The 11,659-nt window shown below is 42.8% G+C and overlaps 1 protein-coding gene across 1 annotated transcript in view; it reads left to right on the top strand.

Annotated features, from left to right (window-relative positions):
• LOC124004895 (pleckstrin homology-like domain family B member 1) overlaps positions 1-11,659 on the top strand; it is a 115,155-nt gene that overhangs the window by 77,954 nt on the left and 25,542 nt on the right. The gene's annotated exons all lie outside the window — the stretch shown is intronic.

Below are 11,659 nucleotides of genomic sequence, written 5' to 3'. Positions count from 1 at the left end.
CATTTGTTTAACCTAAAATGATGGGAGTGGAGAGCACCGTGAAGTCCAAATTTGTGAGGAAAAGCGAGGAGTGAAACTATCTTAACTGCTGACGTGTGGTGACGGAGCGGCCATGTTTTTCCAAAGCAACCCCATTGTTTGTTGTCCCTTTTGCGCTAAAGGGAGGGAGGGAGCAGTAGACTTGGACATATGTCCCTAATGAAGTGCCTGAGACAATGACCCGTAAAATACTTTTGTATGCTTTTATATTATGCTGTGTGATAAACTATTTTCTACCTCCTTGTATTAGTAGTAATAGAATGACTAGAATGGGGAACCCCCTTCAAAACATGACAATATGAAGGTACAGTCATGGGTACATTCTATTTCTATGAGTAGGGTGCTGCTGCCAAAATGAGGGTCGAGGAGGAATGACGTGCCCTAGCCTCTCTGTGTATACTGGGCTACCCTATGGTTCCCAACAGGAGCATTACTTCCATTATACAGCAGTAAAATCATGCCTGGCAATCCCAGAATGGACACAATCTGTCTTTGTCTCCTCTGTCACCCCCATGTGTTGGAATAGTCTGTAGCCCTAAATGTTAGAGAAATGTCTTTCTCAATTCAACGAGAAAAGCAATTGTCAGGAAGAAGGCAATTTTCAAATCTAGATCAAGTTAATGATAGTTCCTTTTTGATTAAGGACAACAAGATCCCCCAACCTTTAGGCCTATCAGTTCAATTGTATTTGCGATTCTCTCTGTATGCATGGGGTTTCAATTGAAATGATGGTTATTACAGCGAACCATATATTTTTGACAACTTTTACTTCACGACATTCCTAAAGAATATAATGTACTTTTTACTCCATACATTTTACCTGGCACTCAAAAGTATTTGCTACATTTTGAATGATTAGCAGGACAGGAAAATGGTCTAATTCACACCTTTATCAAGAGAACATCTCTGGTCATCCCTATTGCCTCTGATCTGGCCGACTCACTGAACATGCATGCTTCTTTTGCAAATGACGGCTGAGTGTGCCCCTGGCTATCTGTAAAAACAAGAAAATGGTGCCGTCTGGCTTGCTTAATACAGTATAAGGAATTTGAAACTATTTATACTTTTACTTTTGATACTTAAGTATATTTTGGTAATTACATTTACTAGTAATACTTATTTAAAACCAAATACTTTTAGACTTTTACTCGTATTTTACTGGGTGACTTACTTGAGTCAGGTTCTATTGAGGTATCTTTTGACTCAATTATGACAATTGAGTACTTTTCCCACCACTGTACATAAACCATGCAGATACGTAATGTAACTTAGAAAGGGAGGTACTACGAATGCAGACAGGTTGTAGAGACTTTGTCACCTGCAGGTCGGACTTTCAAAATGTAAGAGGGGTGGTTTAGTGAATTACGTAATGCCTGCGTGATTAGTAACCTAGTCTGAAGCCAGAAGGTTTGCATTAGCTCCCTGAGCAAATGCCTAGACTTTAGCTTAGTGCCTAGGCTTTAGCTTAATGAGCTATCTATCCCAGTTATAACAAGATTAAGCCCCTGGCATATGAACTTTGCAACTGGTATGCTAGTATTTACATTGCGGGATCAAGAGGGGAGTACGAGTATTATATGCATTCATTGTGAACCCAGGTGTGCTCAGCTCATGCAGCACTGAATTAAGGATTTGGATCCCGTAACCATTATTACCATGAGGTATTTCTGCATCTGTTTAAATCCACCCAAAGATTCTGTTCTGTCCTGGTCTTTGAGATCCAGCAACAAGACCCAGACCGAACTGTGCAGAGCTAACCATGACATACGGTCCTTGTAAGTGGAAGGCGTTAGACTCCTGCCGTGGTGAGAGATGGCGAGAGGCAGTGCCGCGAGCCAAGCGTGACACAGGTCCTCAGTGTCTCTCACTGGAGCTGCCAGTGGGGGGGTGGATGGGGACATCGCCATGTGACTGGACATCATTTCTTTTGGAGGGGGAGGGGAGGTGGGGGGCAATTTACAGTCCATTCATCAAGGATAGATTTGCTACACTTTCTGTACCCAAGGACCGTCTGTCTGTCTGCCTGCTCGCCGTCTGTCCATCTGTCTGTCAGAAGTCAGTCTGTCAGTCTCCCAGCAACATGCTGCAGGTCCGGCCAGGGGTAACTAACTGCACTTTGTCGCTGAGTTATTTCCGGATGCAGTCAGTCAGACCCTGGGGATCAGTGTCATGCCTGAAGCAAAGGGGTATGCTGGGTACAGCTATCTATCCCTGCAGAGAGAGGCAGCACAGGCTCTCTGGCGTCCTGATAAAATAACAGCGCTGTTTATACATAGGACTTGTTTACTGTACCAAGGATACTCAATTATTTCTGTGATCTGGAAAGACGTTTATGTGTTCTGTGGCCCGAGAAAACATAAGTGTTCACCAGGGACGACGTCATTCATACCATCTGTTTACAATGTTTATACAGCGCCTTTATTCTCTTTCATCCAAGTAGCGTGTGTCACATAAACCAGTGAAACGGTATCTTAAGATGTTATTTTTTGCCAGCCAATCAGAGGTAAGCTCTATGTCATGTAGGAGTCCAGGTAGTTAAGGAGATAATTTCTCACATCTGAGCTGCATTTGAGTTGTAGTGCTATACATGGTTGATTAGTGAAGCGCTGCCTTGGCCAACACACTAGGCATATGGCGTTCGTCACTGGCTGACTGTCAGACAGACAGGGTTATGAAAACGGCAGTCTACTGAAGATGACCTCAATGTTGTAACGAGTGGTCCAAGGATGACGACACCACATATTCCATTACCTTATAATTCTGACGTTTCGTCATGCTCGCAGGGACATTTCTAAACGTAGCTAAACAAAAATAGCCACATTTCTTTCAGCTGACTATCTCAAAATGTGCATGGATACAATTTAGACTATTATTGTTAGTTCTCTCTAGCTCAAGGGGAAATATTTGTTCTCCCGAAGAGTTTAAGACCTTCATTGAAGTTTCTATACTGCTTTACCTTGAGAGCATTATTTCCTCTCTACGTCGGTCTCTTTCGGCCCCTCTCTTTCCCTGTCTCTTGTGCAATTCTGTCCGGGAAGAATTTCCATCGAAGGGAAAGACATTTCAGAGTCGGTGAGAATGTCAGAGAGAGCGGTCGCCTCTTCACGGGAGAGAGCGAGGTCTTCTCTGCATGACTGGCATCCTTGTCAGTGTACACATGGATTAGCACACCAAATATACCCAGCGCACCAAACATGTTCTCACCCGTATCGTCCTGTCATCGGGCAGCATGGCCTAGGTTTAGACCGAGAACAATGGCCTCTCTGTCACTGGTCTAGTTCTGTGGTCAAGCAGCTGGGGTTGATTTTAATGCCGTTTTTATATTTTGTAGTTGTACCAGTATATGACTTTATAATTGTAACTACCATTAGGCTAGAATATGAACCATCCGTGAAGGCTTATACGTGCGTGTGTGTGTGGCGGGGTTGAAAGCACGGTGGGTATCGAGTTTACTAGCCAGGGCAGATTATAGTGATCCTCACAGCTGGATTGAGAAAAGAGAGTGAGAGAAAGGGTGGGGGAAGATACTGTCTCCTCACTTCATAGATAATCTGGGTCAGTGGCAAATCTCTCATTCATACTCCTTTTGAAGGGACGCTGTTTTCATCTAGTCTGTGTAAATATGCTCCGTGTCTGTGTGTAGGTTCTCTGTGTCAGTTCTACCGCGCCATTGTCATGATTTTCCAAATACGACACGCTACCATGCTGTTTTAAAGCAGTCGTTGGTTGTTTCAGACGGCATGTGATGGGGGCACGAAGATATGTCAGGCTATCTGCATTCAGAGAACATTCAGGGAAGGGGGGAGGTCATAGGGCTGTCACAATTATCATGGAAACGGACAATTATGGGCATAACCGTGAACTGAAAGATGTTTTCGTCTTAATACATTAATTTTAGATGAAGGGGGATTCAACTTTATATTCAAGTAGATAAAGTTGACCCAATAGCGGTTTTTAATTTTTACGTTTAATTGGGTGAATTATTTTACAAGCAGATCGCCACGGTTGAGTGGAGACCCATAATTTCCAAAAGTTGCAAGCGATCAAAACATTTGTTTTTGAGACGGGTGTCACCAAAGCTGCTGTTGTATTCCCTCGTAGCGAGTTTTCAAAGATGCATTACAAGAGCAAAACATTTTGTTTTTATCCAAATGTAAATTATGCCAGTAACCGCAGCCATTTTCATGACAATTAATTGTTACCAAAAATTCCACAATTGTCACAGCCCTAGGAGAGGACACCTTTGTCTGAAAAAAGGAAAGTTCAGCAATTTTTAACAGGAAAAACAAAAAAAAACATTGTCTAAGAAAGGCTAGTCTTTCCACTAGAGTTGGTATTCTCACCTTACTCTGTTTTAGTAGAGCTCCATCTCTACAGTCTCCCAAGGGAGTGCAGAAACAAGTCTCAAGATCAGAGCATTGTAAACAAATACCTCTGACCCCTCTCCCTAGTTTGTAAGCCCCTCCCACTTGGCCTGAGGACAGGGGAAGGATCTCCATCTGAGCTCGGTTCAAACGTGAGGTGAATGACTGAGAACAGAACCTAGCAATAGAACCATAGTACAGCCACAGTTTACTGTACATACTACACTGATCTAGGACCAGTAATAGATTGACGTAAAGTCCTCAGTGGAAGCGGATCGGAAGCACACAGAGCGGGACAGAGCAGGGACCAGCAGGGGTGTGTGTTCCTGCCTATGCTGAAGTTGGTGGGTGTGTTTTGTTCAGGGCTTTTTACAGTTTGAAACAGTTTTTAGACTTTGGAGATTTGCACAACATGCACAGCTAGATTACATGTGTATTTGTATTAGTAGAAGCAACGTTTTACATTAAGCCAAGTCTGTATTGTTGAATTAACAATGGTTGTGCTAAAATGATTTTACTTGAGTTGATTCAATTCTCCCAGAGAAACATACCATGAAACTCTTACGCTTCCTTTCAAAGGGCATCCTATTCACTCACTGTCAAACACCGTCAGCTTCAAGACACCTGCGTTTGTCACTGAGAGATTGTCTTGACTCTAGAGTCGTGTTCATTAGGAACCAAACAGACTGAAACGGGGGAATAATTTCCATTGTAAGGAAACCAATATGTGATTTTGTTACTTGAGTGAAAGGACCCTTTTAATGAACACAACCTAGGCCACAGTGAACTCCAACCTGAGGGTGTAAATGCTTGGAGGTCAGGGGTCATTCTTCTGCTGTGTAGCTGTGAGGTCTGAGTTTAGCTAGTCGACATCCTGCCGTGCCAGTGGGTTCTGTCTTCTCAGACGGACCCAGCTGAGAGAGGGAGGAAGAGAGCGCGAGAGAGAGACCGTATGTTAGTTCAACCTCACCTGGCCAAACCTGGTCTTAGGAAGATCATATAAAGCATGCTGCAGTATCAGAAAAGCTGTTCTAGTTGTATGGTGGTGTAGACTTGGTGCTTCCATGGACTCCTGTAGTGCATTGTTTTGCCTTTTAGATGTTGTGGAGTGGATGTCGGGCACAACACACATTTGCTGCCCTATAGAACTAGCCTATAGGCTAGCACATATCTATTTGTAAAGCTTATGCAGTACCCAGGGGTTGGAAAGGTTTGTCAAGCTAGTTCGCTTCTAAAATGGCACCCTATTTTACCCTATGAGACCTGGTCAAAAGTAGTGTACTACAGAATATAGTGAATGGGGTACCATTTGGGACAGCACAACATGCTGCTGGAGGGCTCGTCTTCCATGTGGCTGTTTGAAGCTGCCGCTCCAATTAGCACTCAGTGTACATGAAGGGGAGGAGACAGGTTAAAGATCATGGATTGTGTGTGTGTGCCATTCAGAGGGTGAATGGGCAAGACAAAAGAATGAAGTGCCTTTGAACACGGGGTACGCTCAACAGTTTCCCGTGTGTATCAACAATGGTTCACCATCCAAAGGACATCCCGGCCAACTTGAAACAACTGTGGGAAGCATTGGAGTCAACATGGGCCAGCATCCCCGTGGAACGCTTTGACACCTTGTAGAGTCTATGCACTGACACATTGAGGCTGTTCTGAGGGCAAAAGGGTGGAGTTTAAACTCAATATTAGGAAGGTGTTGTTTTGTACACTCGGTGTAATTTGACCATGCCATCAGAAAAGGCATCATAATGACGTCACTGTAACTAGTTTGCTCACTGGGAAAAGGATGCAGAAGTGCATAGCAAGAAGGACAGAAGACGGAGAGAGAGAAAGAGGAACAGAAAGTAGAAAGAAGAGCAAGAGACTGACATCACTGATTCACATTGGAAAGAAGGCAAAAATGAGGAAGAGATGCTTGGATACAAAGAGTAGGCTTCGTCGTTTTAATTGTTAGGGAGAGTGGGAAAGATACTGACTTACTCAAAGGAAGAGGATGTTGCGAGAGTGAGGGAAAGACAGAGTCCCGGTGCTCGGGGAATGCCTGGAAATAGCTGGCTAGAAATGAGTGTGCCGGAATGTCCCAACGAGGAGCATCAATCACTTTCTGTAAGATGCCGAATCCATGCCATTAATCCTCACTCCAGACTCTTTTCCAGATCTCTCACATGCCAAGCAATTACCCTGACATTTTACTGCAGCGTTATCTTCTTTGACATTCTTAACTGTACACTTCATTTACTAGTTTCGTCACTTTCATTCGGTTAGCTTAACAGGCTAAATACATTCTGCTAATATGATAAGGAAAGCTAATGATGCATAGAACGCTTGCCGCGAGTTTGTGTTGTGCGGTCACAATTTGACCAATTGTAAATGGCGGTGGGAGGAAGAATGACTCCGTAAACATAGCAGAACAACATGTAATATCCAGGAATGAGTCATGGCTAATTGGAACGTTGGTGGAAAGAACTGCCATCTCTGAATTGCAACCAGTTTGACTATAGAGCAGTACTGTCAACCTGGACCTAGGCTTTTCTGGGTCTGTGGGTTCAAATCCCAGGTTGGCCATAGTAGGGATGGACCCTGCTATGGGTCAGTATTTCTCTTCTCATAAAGTATTTTCCTATGGAGCAGACAGACTCTGGATGTGGCTTAGGCTTGTGGCTGAGCTTATTCCTTGAGTCACACTTTAGCAGATAAGGAAAGAGGCCCATATGGAATAAGTCTCTAGTTTGGCTGGGAAATCCAGTCCGTGTTCCTCCTATTAGCAAGCTGGACCTGCTACTACCGCACAACGCTACCTCAACGCTGAGGCAACATCGAATTAAACTCCATCTGAATAGGTCGGAAATGAGAACATGCAGTATGTACACTAGGTAGGAATGTGAGTCAGAGGCTTGTTGTTTATTGAGGGCACTAAATGTCTTTTATTGTCAGCCCAACACCTCCCTGTGTACACAGGTCTGGAGACAGTGGAAGGGTTTGAGGGTGGGACTCTGTAGAAGGGTTGTGTTTGTTCATCTGTCTCAGGGAGAGAGACTTGGATTTGCTTGAGTGTGATTTCAATGAGCCTCACTGACCTCCTAGAGCTGTGCCTTTTCACATGTCCACAATGAGAGTAAGTAGCCCACTTGGATTTGCTGACTTTTATTTGCTGTACTGTAGATAATCAAATTGAATTTTCATTGGCTGATTAAAAGTTTGGTTGATTTCATAATTGATAGTTGTTTTTAAACTCTTGAACATGGTGAACTTTATACAACTAATTAAACAACTTAGTTATGAGGGAGTCTAATTGAATAATCAAAATCTATAACACAATCTTTGAAATCGGTTGACCAGTTGTCTCTATTCAGATTTATGTAGCTTTTAACCCGTTTCTGATTATTCTCACTGCTTATACTATATAAAGCGTTGCAGATATTGTTTAGTATTAGGTCTGTGGCCTACATATACTGAAAAAATATATACATTTGTGCACAAAATGAGAGTAATGCGCTATTAGTGCGTCTTGAACAATTCTGGGATCTTTTATTTCAGCTCATGAAACAGGGGACCAGCACTCTACATGTTGCATTTATATTTTTGTTCAGTGTATATTTGACCTACATAGTTTTGTGTGGATGCTGGTTGTGGAACTCAAGGAAACTCTTGGAATTCTATGGGTCACATAATGAGTGTCAATGCACTAGACTAGTGGGAGCTAGACCATAAACAGCCATGTGTTTAATAGACAGTGGATTGGAAGCCATATGCTACAGTATGCTGTGATTGGAACCAGTCAGTAACTTAGACCTACAGGGATCGGAAGCTGCAGGATCAGAGTGGGACTCCGTGTGGGCCAACTTGGAGATCCACACTCCGTGTGGGCCAACTGAGTCGCCCTCGCCTCCTCTCCACGGGTTCCGACTATGCCACCAGGTCTTTGTATCATGTGCATTAAAGGTTCTAGGAAATCTCTAGTAACACCTTGCCTCTGTCGTGCCTTTCCCCCGGGGGAGCCAGTTAATGACATCTACGGAGACCGTTTGAGGCTCATAAACTGAGGGAATGTATTTTTTTTTTTTAAGGTTGCACTATGCAGAAATCGCTCTGCCGTTTTCTGGTTGCTAAAATGTTAGTTTGCCTAATTTAAATTTGTGACAAAATAAGCTAGTATAGTGTAGAGAATCATTGTACCATCTAAACCGCTGTTAGATGTATTTTCCATAACCAAAAATATTGTTTCAGCTGAGGTACAAAACCGAAAGTATAAGACGCATAAAAAAAACTTAATAACGTGAAGCATAGAAATGACTCAAAACAAGAGACTTCATGCTCAAAGAAGAGTAGAGGTGCTGAAGCAGTGCATTAGAGGTGAGGTGCTGAAGCGGTGCATTAGAGGTGAGGTGCTGAAGCAGTGCATTAGAGGTGAGGTGCTGAAGCAGTGCATTAGAGGTGAGGTGCTGAAGCGGTGCATTAGAGGTGAGGTGCTGAAGCGGTGCATTAGAGGTGAGGTGCTGAAGCGGTGCATTAGAGGTGAGGTGCTGAAGCGGTGCATTAGAGGTGAGGTGCTGAAGCGGTGCATTAGAGGTGAGGTGCTGAAGCGGTGCATTAGAGGTGAGGTGCTGAAGCGGTGCATTAGAGGTGAGGTGCTCCACCATTAAAGCTATTTTTAGGAACTAGCTCTGCTTGCAAAAAATGTACTAGAAATTTGCTGGAGAAAGCAATATCCCATAATGTGCAGGTTGCAACACTGTCATGCTGATTTATGTACAGATAAACACCATGGTTTTTATTTATTTTTATTTAACTAGGCAAGTCAGTTAAGAACAAATCCTTTATTTACAATGAAGGCCTAGGAACAGTGGGTTCAAGGGCAGAACGACAGATTTTTACCTTGTCAGCTCTGGGATTCGATCTAGGAACCTTTCGGTTACTAGTCCAATGCTCTAACCACTAGGATACCCGCCGCCCCCGAGCTATTACAGCAACATAAATCTGTCTAGGCTCTTTGAACCTAGCCAGACAGTAGGCCTACTATGTTCAGTCTGGTGGAATGACACAGCGATTATGTTGACTGTCGCTTAACTTCTAACCGTATCAAAGAGACAGTCTGCAAAAAGTAAACATGCCCAAAGTGAGTTGGTGGGAATAGAGAGAACATACAGTATACTTTCTCTGCAGACCTGGGTTCAAATAGTATTTTATTCCAAGTATTTAAGCAGCACTGTCTGGCAATGGTATAGTCCCAAAAGTGCAAACCTGCCGGTATGGCACTCCAGGCAGGGTCGATCAAATGCTCAAAGTATTTGAAAACCAAAACAAATGCTATTTGAACCCAGTTGTGATTCTCTATAGCCCAGGGCCTTGCACTACCAGCCAGGTCCTGTTACATGGTATGAGAGAAAAAGAGAAAAGCTGCTGGATTTGTTGTGCCATTCAAACTTTAAAACCCCAGGAATGCCTGCTGTCTGTATACTTTGTCCCTTAGTAGACTACATTCTTAGCAAACAAAAAATGCAAGAACAGGAGACGCCACATTTCCTATGTTTGCGTCAGCTGTTGATGTTGTCAGGCCTGCATTTATTAGGCTTAATTCCCTAATCATTGAATCCAGAGAGGGAAGGCACGGTGTCATTTTCAGACGAAAGCCAGTGAGATGTGGGTGTTGTGCATTGCAAATGGAGGGTCCACTGTTGTTGTGCTTCCCCCTCATATCTCTAGTGAACATATTGTAGCCCAGGGCTTGTTCTTCTAACCCTCTGTTAAGTAAAGCTGGCTGGCTCAGATTACAGGTTAAGCTAATGTAGGGTTTGGTGTGTAGAACCCCCATCAGAGGACCCCACTTACCTAAATCACAGGGAATGAGGGCACATCAAACAGGTCTAGAGCCTGCCTCCCCCTACCACCTGACAACATTAGTCATATACTGCATGTATCCATAGTTAGTTAGGTGTAACTAGTTTGTTTTGGTTGAGTAATGTTGATCTCATGGAAATAAAAACAGCACTACAAAGTTGATCAAAACGTCTCCTTCATATGAAAATGCAAAACATACCTCATCTGAAAAAAAAAATACATTTGTGATTTACATTTTATAATATTATTTGTCTGTGTTTCTGTCCGATCATTGTATTCTACTGATTGCCTAATACCCCTTTCACACTGCTTAGTCGAGCCGAGCTGTACTGAGCTGGCCCGGTTACCTTAACTGTGCTGGAATGAATCATGTAAAAAGACAATCCAAGTTCAAGTCAGTACAGTTGGTTTCGACACAATAGAGTGAAAAGGCTACTAGTGTCTCTGTCAGACCAGAGACGCTGTGTCTGCAGCCCGGGGTTAACAGCAGGGGCCAGTTGACCTTTAGGGGTTAGAGGTCACCTCAGATGTCACCTGGTGATTCAGCAGTCCATCACTGCTCAGAGGTGGGCCAGCACAGAGCTTAGAATGTCACCTGTTTCTACAATCACTGTGTTTGTGAGACCCCCTGAGAAGGAGCTCTGGAGATTGGCAAGCTGTTGTTTCAGGGGTGCATGGGCATAGAGGTCAACCGAATATGATTTTTCAACGCCGATACCGATTATTGGAGGACCCAAAAAAGCTGATACAGATGAATCGGCCGATTCTATTTATAAAAATAAATAAATAAATACATTAAAAAAATATTTTTTTTATATTTTTTTTACATGTATTTTATTTGTAATAATGACAATTACAACAATACTGAATGAACACTTATTTTAACTTAATATCATACGTCAATTAAATCAATTTAGCCTCAAATAAATAATGAAACGCGTTCAATTTGGTTTAAATAATGCAAAAACAAAGTGTTGGAGAAGTAAAAGTGCAATATGTGCCATGTAAGAAAGCTAACGTTTAAGTTCCTTGCTCAGAACATATGAAAGCTGGTGGTTCCTTTTAACATGAGTCTTCAATATTCCCAGGTAAGAAGTTTTAGGTTGTAGTTATTATAGGACTATTTCTCTCTATACGATTTGTATTTCATATACCTTTGACTATTGGATGTTCTTACAAGCACTTTAGTATTGCCAGTGTAACAGTATAGCTTCTGGAACACATCGACAACAGCGTTACACATTTTTTATTATTCCGTTATTTTACCAGGTAAGTTGACTGAGAACACGTTCTCATTTGCAGCAATGACCTGGGGAATAGTTACAGGGGGTGAATGAGCCAATTGTAAACTGGGGATTATTAGGTGACCGTGACAGTTTGAGGGCCAGATTGGGAATTTAGCCAGGACACCA

Source organism: Oncorhynchus gorbuscha, linkage group LG19 (assembly GCF_021184085.1).
Source record: "Oncorhynchus gorbuscha isolate QuinsamMale2020 ecotype Even-year linkage group LG19, OgorEven_v1.0, whole genome shotgun sequence".
NCBI lineage: Eukaryota > Metazoa > Chordata > Actinopteri > Salmoniformes > Salmonidae > Oncorhynchus > Oncorhynchus gorbuscha.
The sequence above is the reverse complement of the archived record's forward strand: the minus strand, read 5'-3'. Positions and strand labels throughout refer to the sequence as shown.